Genomic DNA, 12,772 nt, shown 5'->3' with positions numbered 1-12,772 from the left:
TGGGGTTTCTGGCTTCCCTTGGGGAGGCGTGTCTAACCTGTTCTCTCCCTGCAGCACTGATTAGTAACTCTGCTCACCTGGGCCCAGTGTGCTGAGGTTACTTAAGCTCCTGCAGTAGGCCAGTTCAGTCTCTCTCTTCGCTCCTGGCCACCTTTGCAGGCACACCGTGTTTTTGGTTTGGTTTTGGTGATGTTGATTTGAGTTTTCCTTTTGTTATGTTTGCACTTTTACAACACCCTCACACACATACATACTCACTCATGCACAAAACACACCACTGACTTTACTGATGTCCACACCTCATTTGGTAAATACTTAATTTGGTCTAATTTGATTTAATCTGGTTTAATAAAATATGATTTGGCTTGTTAACATGGTGTTGTCTCCCTTCTTTGTTGTGACTCCTTGAGCCAGGTCATGACAAGTGGGGGCTCGTCCATTTTCAGTTATGTTAATGCAGAGTTGTTTTGTGCCTTAGGTAGTTGGCCTTAGGTAATGTGCTTTGGTTGTATGAATTGGTTGGCCCAACTGTTTGTTGGGATTAGTTGTGCTTTGGTGCCAGGGCTGAGTCCTCTGGGGTGTCAGATTGTGCGTTTTCCTGGTTGGGAGATACACTATATTACCAAAAGTATTCGCTCACCTGCCTTTACTCATACTATGAACTGAAGTGCCATCCCATTCCTAACCCATAGAGTTCAATATGATGTCGGTCCACCTTTTGCAGCTATTACAGCTTCAACTCTTCTGGGAAGACTGTCCACAAGGTTGAGGAGAGTGTTTATAGGAATTTTTGACCATTCTTCCAAAAGCGCATTGGTGAGGTCACACACTGATGTTGGTCGAGAAGGCCTGGCTCTCAGTCTCTGCTCTAATTCATCCCAAAGGTGTTCTATCAGGTTCAGGTCAGGACTCTGTGCAGGCCAGTCAAGTTCATCCACACCAGACTCTGTCATCCATGTCTTTATGGACCTTGCTTTGTGCACTGGTGCACAGTCATGTTGGAAGAGGAAGGGGCCCGCTCCAAACTGTTCCCACAAGGTTGGGAGCATGGAATTGTCCAAAATGTTTTGGTATCCTGAAGCATTCAAAGTTCCTTTCACTGGAACTAAGGGGCCAAGCCCAGCTCCTGAAAAACAAGCCCACACCATAATTCCTCCTCCACCAAATTTCACAGTCGGCACAATGCAGTCTGAAATGTACCGTTCTCCTGGCAACCTCCAAACCCAGACTCGTCCATCAGATTGCCAGATGGAAAAGCGTGATTCATCACTCCAGAGAACGCGTCTCCACTGCTCTAGAGGCCAGTGGCGGCGTGCTTTACACCATTGCATCCGACGCTTTGCATTGCACTTGGTGATGTGTGGCTTGGCTGCAGCTGCTCGGCCATGGAAACCCATTCCATGAAGCTCTCTGCGTACTGTACTTGGGCTAATCTGAAGGTCACATGAAGTTTGTAGCTCTGTAGCAATTGACTGTGCAGAAAGTCGGCGACCTCTTTGCACTATGCGCTTCAGCATCCGCTGACCCCTCTCCGTCACTTTACGTGGCCTACCACTTCGTGGCTGAGTTGCTGTTGTTCCCAAACGCTTCCATTTTGTTATAATAGAGCTGACAGTTGACTGTGAAATATTTAGGAGCGAGGAAATTTCACGACTGGATTTGTTGCACAGGTGGCATCCTATGACAGTTCCACGCTGGAATTCACTGAGCTCCTGAGAGCGGCCCATTCTTTCACAAATGTCTTGTTTCACAGTCTGCATGCCTGAGTGCTTGATTTTATACACCTGTGGCCAGGCCAAGTGATTAGGACACCTGATTCTGATCATTTGAATGGGTGAGCGAATACTTTTGGTAATATAGTGTATGCCATGTGTTTGGTTGCTAGGTCTAGGTGGGTAAGTTGCTGCTGGTTTGTTTGCCATTCAAAGGGTAATTGTTACTGTTTGTTGCACTGGACAGAGATCTCTCCGTCAGGCGGTAGGGCACTTTTCTCTAGGGATTGTGTCCGTTTGTTTTTTTGTGTGCTAGTGTGGTGGGAAAGTGGTAAGAGCGGTTGTCTCGGGGGCACATCCACTGCTGCTGGAGGGTCACCATGTAATGGTTGCTCTGCCAGGGCTGTTGGGCTTTAGTCATTGACTGCATATAATGGTGATTATTGTGGTTGATGCCGTGCATAAATACCCACCGCAAGTACCACACGAAGTCTAGGGTTGAGCTGTAGTTAGTTTTGGCCAGGCAGTTAGGGGGAGGTTCTCTGTCAAAAGGGCTGCTGGTTGCCCTAGTGAGGCGAGCAGTTAACATATTATCTTCTGTATTGGTTTTTGTGATAATGGCTTCCGTTTTGGAGTTTTTTGAGACCCCCACTTTGGCATTTGTGAATGGTTGTAAAAAGGCCGAAATGGTGGAGATAGCTGATCATTATGGTATTGTGGTTGCAGAGAAGAGTCGTAAGGATGAGCTCAAAGAGGCAGTTCTGCTATCTTTGTTTGAGCATGGTGTGTTGCAGAAGGCTGAGCCCAGGGCAGAGTCGGTGCCCATGTTGGCAGCACCTGCTGTTGCGCCGGTGACAGGTCTCACCTTTGAACAGCAGAAGGAGCTGTTAGTTTTGCAATTTGAACAGGAAAAGCTACGCAGGAAGTGGGAGATAGATGAGAAAGTTGAATTGGAAAAACTTAGGCAGACAGAGAAGCTTGAATTAGAGAAAATGCGGCAGGTTACTGAAAAGAGGAAGTTGGAGTTAGAAGAGACTAGGTTGCAGTTAGTCAGAGAAGGCAGGCTCTCTCTTGGGGGTTCTGGTGTGGGGGATGGTGCCTCTGTGAGCACTGCACCAGGTAGTTTTGATGTTGCAGCTAACTTGCGGTTAGTCCCTAAGTTTAATGAGCGTGACCCTGATGCCTTTTTCACTCTTTTTGAGCGTGTGGCAGATGCTAAATGTTGGCCGGACTCTGATAGGGTGCTCATGCTTCAATGTGTCCTCACTGGGAGGGCTCAGGAAGCATACTCAGCAGTGTGTGGTGAGGATGACTTGGATTATGAGGCCGTGAAGGCAGCTGTGTTGAAATCTTATGAGTTGGTTCCGGAAGCTTATCGTCAAAAGTTTAGAGGTTGGGTGAAGGGTGATAAGCAGACTAATGTTGAGTTTGTCCGTGATTTAACCTCTCATTTTCAGCGTTGGTGCTCCGCCGCGAAGGTGGATTCTTTTGTTGATCTTAGTGAGCTGATCGTACTGGAGCAGTTTAAAAATGTCATTCCCCCGCGGATTGCTGCATACTTAAATGAGCAGAAGCCCTCCACGGCGTTGAAAGCAGCCGAGTTGGCAGATGACTTTGTGCTGACGCATAAAGCCAGTTTTGTGGAGGCCCGCTCTGGGGCTGATGGTAAAGGTGCTGACCATTCACGCAGTGGTGCCAGGGTTGTGAAACCTGGTGTTTCACGTAAGCCTGCTTGGTCGGGGCGACATGAAAGCTCCAGGGTGTGCAACTATTGTCGCGGTGAGGGTCATTGGAAAGACCAGTGTCCACTGTTAAAGCCCAAAGCTAAGTCTAGTTTGCCTTTACATGCCCCTGCTATGCTTTGTTCTGTGGTGTCTGAGGAGCCTGCTGGTGTGGCCCCTTGTTCAGGCTTGAGTAAAGGGTCAGATAGAATGTCTGTTTGTGTGGACCCTAGTGCTAACTCAGAGAAAGGGTCAGGTGAGGTACCCGCTTTGAGTTCTGAGGGTGGCTTGAGTGAGTTGGAAGGCCGGAAACCTGTTTGTCTGGACCCGAATGAAGATACTGGTTTTGAGCCCTTCATTGCAGAAGCTGTTGTGTCATTGGTTGGCAGTGACAACCGTGTTCCGATTAAGTTACTGCGTGATACGGGGGCGAAACATTCTTTTGTTTTAGACTCTGTCTTGCCTTTTTCACCTGAAACAGCAACTGGTGATTACATTTTGATTAGGGGGATGGAGATGGGTTTGGTTCCTGTGCCACGTCATTTTATAGAACTAGACTGTGAGTTGGTTCATGGTGTTGTTCCAGTTGGAGTGCGTCCTGGGTTGCCAATTGAAGATGTCTCTATGGTTTTGGGTAATGATCTAGCGGGTAGCCGTGTATGGGCTGATGTTCCGCCACCACCTGTTGTTGTTGCCGACCCAGTGGTGTCTGGGGTGTCGGAAGAGAGGGGTCTGGTTTTGCCAGGGGTTTTTCCAGCCTGTGCTGTAACACGTGCACAGACCCGTAAAGACTCCGCTCTGGACCTGCCTGAGTTGGGGGGTTGTGAAGGTGGTGTGCTTAAGGAACATGTGATTCCCCTGCCAGATCTTCCATCCTCTGTGTCTAGGGAAGACTGGGTGAGTAGCCAAAAGGCTGACCACTCCCTCTCTGCGTTGTGGGATGAGGCGAGGTCAGTTGACCAAGTCAGGGACATAGCCCAGGGCTACGTGGTTCAGGAGGGCGTGCTGGTGCGCAAGTGGGTGCCCTGTAATGGTGACTTTGTGGGGGAAGCCGTTTTTCAGGTGGTGGTGCCCACTTGTTTTCGTGATGTGGTACTACAGACTGCACATGATGCTTGTGGTCATTTGGGTATAAAGAAAACCTATGATCGTGTCCTGCGCTACTTCTTTTGGCCACATCTGAAGGGCGATGTTGCCAGGTATGTGAAGTCATGCCATGTGTGTCAGCTTACTGGAAGGCCCAGTCAGTCTATTAAACCTGTTCCTCTCAGTCCCATTCAAGCAGTGAGCAAACCATTTGAGCATTTGATAATAGACTGTGTGGGGCCGTTGCCTGCCTCCAGGTCTGGTTGTGCTTACTTGCTGACGGTAATGTGTCAGACTACAAGATACCCTGCAGCATTCCCTTTGCGCTCCATTTCAGTGAGGTCGGTGGTGAGAGCCCTAACTCAGTTCATTTCAACTTTTGGTATTCCACATGTGATTCAGAGTGACCAGGGTTCCAACTTTACCTCCCACATGTTTAAACAGGTTTTGAAGCAGCTGGGGGTGAAACACAACTGTGCATCAGCCTACCATGCGCAGAGCCAGGGGGCGCTGGAGCGATTCCACCGGACTTTGAAGTCCATGCTGAGAACCTATGGTATGGAAATGGGGAGGGACTGGGAGGAGGGACTTCCATGGCTCATTCTGGCAGCAAGGGAGGTTGTCCAAGAGAGTACAGGTTTTAGCCCTAATGACTTGGTGTTTGGTCACTCTGTGCGTGGTCCTCTAGCTGTTCTGCAGGATGGGTTGGTCAAGAGCGAGCCACCAAAGAATTTAGTTGACTATGTCAACGGGTTTCGCCGGCGTTTATATGTTGCTGTTGAGGTAGCAAGGAAAAATTTGGAGAATGCTCAAGCAAATCAGAAGAGGCTATATGATCGTAAAGCTGAGCAGCGCCAGTTTAGCCCAGGGGATCAGGTGCTAGCTCTTTTACCACTGCAGGCTTCACCATTTCAGGCCAAGTTTGCTGGCCCTTACTTTGTTGAGAAGCAGGTCTCAGATCAGAACTACTTGATTGCTACACCTAATCGGAGAAAGTCATCTCAGTTGTGCCATGTCAATCTGCTTAAACCATACTATGCTCGTGATGTTGTGGTGACCAGTGACTCAGTGGCCCAAAGAATGGTTGACCCCGTATTAGCTGTCGACTCTGTGCTCTCAGGTCCTGCTGTATCAGAGGTGGGGTTGGACAGTGAGAGGGATGTTGAGGGCCCAGATGATCCTATTTTGTGTGGTAGGTTGAAGAATTCAGAGTCTCTGTGTCAGGTGGACAGTTTGTTGAGCCACTTGCCTGTGTCCCAGAGGACTGAGCTGACAGAGATGATCGGGAAGTTCCCAACATTGTTTGGAGATACACCAACCCGTACGACTCTCATTGAGCATGACATTGATGTTGGCACTAGTCCTCCAATCAAACAGCGTTTCTACCGTTGCTCAGCAGACAAGCGCAGAGTATTGGAGGCTGAGGTTCAGTACATGCTGGAAAATCAGATTGCAGTGCCATCATCCTCCAGCTGGGCCTCACCCAGCTTGCTGGTTGGCAAGTCGGATGGATCCCCAAGGTTCTGTACTGACTACCGTAAAGTTAACAAGGTCACCAAGGCAGATTGTTATCCTTTGCCACGAATGGAGGACTGCATTGATTTGGTTGGTTCTGCTAAGTTTGTTAGCAAGTTTGATTTATTGAAAGGGTACTGGCAGGTTCCATTGACAGCACGAGCGCGTGAAATTTCCGCTTTTATTACACCTTTTGGCCTGTTTGAGTATAATGTAATGAGTTTTGGCCTTCGCAATGCCCCTGCCACGTTTCAGCGCCTCATGAACCTGGTGGTGGCTGGTCTTGAGGGTTGTGCTGTTTACCTTGATGATGTGGTCGTGTTTAGTGACACATGGGATGAACACATGAAACGCATTGGTGCTCTGTTTGGCCGCCTGGCTGAGGCGCGCCTGACAGTCAACCTAGCTAAGTGTGAGTTTGCCAGAGCGACAGTGACGTACCTTGGCCGGGTGGTTGGACAGGGGCAGGTTCGCCCGGTGGATGCTAAGATTAAAGCAGTAATGCAGTATCCTGTTCCCACCACTAAAAAAGAACTTATGCAGTTCTTGGGTTTGGTCGGTTTCTATCGCGCTTTCTGCAAGAACTTCTCAACAGTTGTTGCACCCCTGTCAGATTTGTTGAAAGCTAATGCTAAGTTTGTGTGGTCTGCCGTATGTCAGCTGGCATTTGAGAATGTGAAGACCCTGTTGTGTGCCGCTCCAGTTCTTGCTGCCCCACGCCTTAATGAGTCCTTTAAGCTGGAGGTGGACGCTAGTCATGTTGGGGCAGGGGCTGTTTTGCTTCAGGAAAAAGAAGGGGTTGATAGGCCAGTCTGCTACTTCTCAAGGAAGTTTAACTCTCACCAACTTAACTACTCGACCATAGAAAAGGAAGCGCTGGCTTTGATCTGGGCCCTCCAGCACTTTGAGGTGTATGTGGGTTCTGGAGGTAGCCCAGTTGTGGTCTACACCGACCACAATCCCCTTACATTTCTGTGTTCGTTGAGTTGCCCGAACCGTCGGTTAATGAGGTGGACATTGTTCCTGCAGTCGTACTGTTTAGACATACGCCATATTAAGGGCAAGGACAATGTTGTTGCAGATGCCCTGTCCCATGCCCCAGTTGGGTAGGGTGATTATTGCTGTCTTGTCGCTGTATAGTTGCAGCTTTGCTGTTTTGTCTGTTTTTGTGGTTTATTTGTGTGCCTGTTGCGGGTGGTTGGCTTTGCTCGTCAACCCATTTGGGGTCTCCGTCTTAAGGGTGGGGGTGTAAAGCCCTTCGCTCCTGGCCACCTTTGCAGGCACACCGTGTTTTTGGTTTGGTTTTGGTGATGTTGATTTGAGTTTTCCTTTTGTTATGTTTGCACTTTTACAACACCCTCACACACATACATACTCACTCATGCACACCACACACCACTGACTTTACTGATGTCCACACCTCATTTGGTAAATACTTAATTTGGTCTAATTTGGTTTAATCTGGTTTAATAAAATATGATTTGGCTTGTTAACATGGTGTTGTCTCCCTTCTTTGTTGTGACTCCTTGAGCCAGGTCATGACATATGTCTATCACAGTATAGCCTTTTAGTACAGTAGTTATGTGCTGTGTATCAGTGTTCACACTGATATTCAAATACATACAGCTTTAGATAACACACACAGGACATGAAGATGTGGGTGTGTGGGTGGTAAAACCATATCAGTTATGACCTAGAGTAAATTCAAATTACAGTGCTAGATAACACGAACAGAGCCTGCAGACTCGAGTTTGTGCCTTTCTAACTGCTTGACTCATCAGAAAAATCCTAATGGAGGACCGAAATATGACAGTTTCACGCATGCATTACCGACAGTGATGTAATAAAAAGAATAAAAATAAAGAAAAACCATCAAATGAGAAGGTGTGTCCAGACTTTTGACTGGTATTGTATATGGTCATAGGCTGGAGACATGCAGCTAAGGGATGGTACTTGAGCCTTAACAGTAGAAGCCACAAACCAAAGTGCTTCCACAATCACCCATATTACAGAAAACTATACCTAAAGTCATAAGTCATTCATAATCTGTTAAATGGTATAATTTATTATCCCCATTCATAAGAAAGGTACCACCGTGGTTCTCTGTCCTTTTTCATTACGTAGAAATTAGAACTTGTTTCCATGGAAAAGCAGGGACAAGTGATACAAAGAAGAGAAGCACGTGCCACCATGACAGTCAACAGTTAACAGATGATTATTTACCAACCCACGCAAAGCAGCCACAGAGCCCATAGGGATCAGAGCTCGTGAAACTGAGCGATCTTGACTCAAGTTGGAGGATGATTCTGGCCGTCTGCCAGCTGTGGTCGTCGCCCTGCGGCCTGACTTTGGCCCAGTTTGATCCTGAAAAGACAGAAAACTACGCTGAAACAACGCCTCTCTGCCAGCCGGACATGTGTGATCTACTGAGAGATTTTAGTGCCATGACAGAGGAACTGAGAGCTCTGAAAACCGTAATCTACAATAAAGTGATTACAAACATGGCAATGCTTACAGTCATTCAACAGCTAAAGGAACCATTTCAGACTCTAAAAGTCAGACATTTTCTATAATTTCTTAATTAATACAGCAGCACGTCATGACCCGAGAATCCATCTTATCAATATGTGAAGGTAAATCTAGGGCAATATAGCCTGACAACACTCAATAACAAACAGTAAAAGAGGCTCTGCAAAGTTTGCACCTCTTTCCCTAAAGGAGCAATAAAGCTGAGACAGCCACATTTGCACTACTTCCAGTAAGAACCTCTCAAAAAGGTATATTATGTTTTGTGTCCTTGCCAAAAACAACTTATCATTTTACTGCCCATGTGCTACAATATGCCTTGTGTATTTTTCATGGAAAACTTCTTGGTGTTTCAACAGAGACGCAAACAGGTGAAGCTGCCGTTTTGAGCAATAACGCTTTGAAGGACAATACGTCATATTTGGAAAAGAGCCCCACTTGTACCACCATGTTTCCACCAGCATATTTACGTAAACAATACATAATCATTACAAAGTTAAGGAGGCAAGACAGAGGGTGTTAATGCATGAGGTAAAAACCAGCCAGACAAAGCTGTCTCCGCTCACATGCATGAAACTTTTAAACTTTTAAATGACTTATAAGGTCTGGTTTAGAGAAATTCAAGGATAAAAAAATAGGAGTCCTTTACCGCAGCAGCCTGGGTTTGAAACCGGCCCTGGCCTTTGGCTGCATGTGATTCCCTCTCTCTCCCCTGCCTTCCCTGTCTCTCTCTACTGTCACTATCAAATAAAGCAAGAGAGCCAAAGGAATAATCTTAAAAGTTTTGGGTAAATCATAGCATTGGTAAAAGAAGAAACCATAAGTTGGATTGGATTAGCTTGGATGAGTAGTGAAACGTCTTCGAGAATCTACAAACGTCTTATTCTAACCTTTTCGAATCATGTGAGGGAGTTATACTATCCTATAACCAAAAACAGCACACGTGTCTGTCAAACTGTCATATTTCTGTACATTTAGTTCATCCACTACGGGTGTTTTTAGTTGAGTCAAGCAGCTAATGCATGTACTCAGGTGTGCAGGCTCTGTTCATGTTATCTAGCACTGTAATTTGAATTAATTCTAAGTCGTAACTGATACGACTTTACAAAACCAGCTAGGTGTAGTTGCACACATACCCACATTTGAAGGTCATGTGCACGTTATCTACAGCTGAAATATGAATATATTTGATAAAATGACTTTATGAAAATATATGTCGCACTATGTGTAACTGTTCTGTACTCATTCTCTATATAAAACAATTGTAATTGTATCCTGTGATGTCCCCTTATTGAGCATATTATTTGTTTTCTTGTGAGTTATAGTGTTACTGCTGCAACAGCCACATGCCTTCTAATGTAATCTGCATCTTTTCCTACTTTAGTTTGTGAATTGCTTTGTAACCCTCTGGTGCTGAAATTCATCTCATCTGGGGCTGTACGTTTTTTCTGCTTTACCGGTTTCATGTGATCTTACCAAAATAAGAGACACTCACATTTCACTTTTTTTTTTCTTTTTTTTTTTAAAATCTGTCAGTGGGTCATAAAATACATGTGAAAAGTATTATGTTTTCTGATTTGGATCAGTCACTGCCATCAGTCAGTAACAACTGCTTGCATGTAAACTGTCTAAAGTCATCTTTGGTCAGCTGCTGCATTTTAAAGCGACACTTACCCCTGTGGTATCATCTATCCATCTAAGTCATTTCTGTGTGATTTGGTGAGGATTACAGCAGGGTTGGATGGATTTTCTATTGTTTTGTATGTGGATGGATGGCTGGATTAATAGATGGATGGCTAAATAGATTTTTTGGGAGGCTGACGTGGTCATTTAACTGTAATTCTTTCAACAGCATCTTAATTCACTCAGTCTTTTCACTTATTAGGTTGTCAAATTTAATTCCTTCAGGTTTAGTTTCTTTGTCTACTGGATACTGAGAGAAATGGCAGGGAGTCACAGTTGGGCTTCCCTGATACAAGTTAGCGCCTGGATGCAAAATCGTGTGAGCAATAAGACTTCCAAGATAATGAGCATAATTATCCATATTTTAAATTCCATGCAAGTGATAAGCATTCAAATATACAGCACTGTCTCGCTGCATTGGATACATGTACTATATAAACCCAGGGTTGGTCTTTTACTGCAACAGCTCTCCACCTGCATTCAGACAAAATGTTCCTCATCATTTTTCTGGTGCTCTTCCCTGTGCTCTCCCAGGGAGAAGTGAGCACTTTTGCAAATTGTCCAACTTTTTTTTTCAGTGGCAACCCACCGACCATCTTCCCAAACAACAACCGCTACAAGCAGATATGCCAATGTCTTCCGAACCAGCCGGGGTTCTACTATGCTACACTCTACGATACCACAAACAGGATCCCTGTTTACTCTGCCTATCTGTTCCGCCATGGGAACACCGACAGACAAACCACATGGTACATCGAGCCACAGGTATTGATACTTAAACCTCATGTGTTCACTGATTTTCAGACATGTTTCACTTTATTTATTGATGCTAAAAGTTAAGCACTGGGATTCAGGCTAAATATTGTTATTAACAATGCTATTTTCAAACTTCACATGTGAGCTGGTATGTTATAACTTGTATTGTATTTGATAATCTATCCATGTAAAAAAACAAAAATAAATACAGTCCACCTTCAGAAGACGGTTGTGAAAACACCTCTCCCAGGCTGTTTGAAGGGCAGCAGGGAAAAAAGGGCTTCTACTGCCCGACAGGCCGTCCCACCACTGGGCAAAAAGACATGATGCATCATGTATGATGAAATTGTCTTTGTCTGGCACAACTAACAATATTTGTACTATAATAATTTAATATAGTTATACTGTATATGATGTTGTGTTATAACTGTATAACAAAAGAACACTGAACGACCTGTAGCATGTTCTTAACCCTCCTCAACATCATGTGAACAACATATATTGATATTCAAATTGAAAGAACTATGGAAAAAAATGAAAACAAATGAAAAATGCAAAAGTATAATAATCTTGCTGTCTCTCTCTCTCTCTCTCTCTCTCTCTCTCTCTCTCTCTCTCTCTCTCTCTCTCTCTCTCTCTTTCTCTCCCTCTCTCTCTCTCTGTGTGTGTCTACGAACACCTGTGTGTGCGTGTGTGTTTCCTGGCATAACAATCATTGAAACATCACTACCTGTGCTTTATGGCAATTATAAGGCAAATTTAACTAGTCTGGTTAACTGGTTGATTAGTTGGCTGAAGCTACCAGTTGAAAGAGTTAAAACATTCATTCATTCATTCATTCACGGTATAACTATTATCATTATGTTTCTTGTTGTTTGCAGCTGGATGGTTTTACAGACCAGTGCATGAAAGGAGGCCTCAGGGGCATTGGTCAACACCAGGCTAAAAACGCTGACTATGAAAACTCTGACTATCACAAGGGCCACCTCTACCCAGTGAGACACACTGCCACTCAAGAGCAAATGAAGGCCACCTTCACCCTGACCAACGCTGCTCCTCAGGAAAGCTGGTTCAACCAAGGATCGTGGTCTCAACATGAGGCCAACCTGCGTAATATCCTTCAGGCTTGCCCCCAGGCCTTTGTCGTCACTGGTGTGGTTCCTGGAGCTCAGACTATTAACAACAGGGTTAGGGTTGCCGCGTATTATTGGAGTGCTTACTGTTGCGACAATAACGGGCAACTTACCTCTGGTGGTTTTATTGGGCCTGATCAAAATCGTAAAGTGGAAGATATGCCTGTCCAAAATCTAGAGGCCAGGCTGAGTGATCAAAACCATTATAATTCACCATTTTCCGTGTTCAATGGGAATTGTTGATGCAGAAATATCAAAACATGATGAAATACATTGAAATAAATTCAATGATACTGACATGTTTGGTTGTGATGTGTCTTACTCATTCATTAGGGTCCGGGCAGCCTAAGCTGCCAGGACACTATTGTATTTCCAGGTCTTCTTTCTTTTGTGCACTCAAACCTATTGCAAATTATGAAGTCCATCACTCTGTTTTTTTTTCAAAAACTGTAAAACTTGTTAAACCTATCCCCTCCCACAATTTTTACTCAATTGACACCAAACTTGCTACAGAGCATCTTCAGACTGTCCTACACAAACGTTGTTTCTCAGATTTTTGATTTATCAAAAATTGAGCCAACAGTGCATCAAAATGTTTGACTGTAAACGCTACTGTAAACACATACCTGCAAATCCTTGC

Source organism: Myripristis murdjan, chromosome 18, assembly GCF_902150065.1.
Source record: "Myripristis murdjan chromosome 18, fMyrMur1.1, whole genome shotgun sequence".
In the NCBI taxonomy this organism is placed as follows: Eukaryota; Metazoa; Chordata; class Actinopteri; order Holocentriformes; family Holocentridae; genus Myripristis; species Myripristis murdjan.
Note: the sequence above shows the minus strand (reverse complement) of the source record.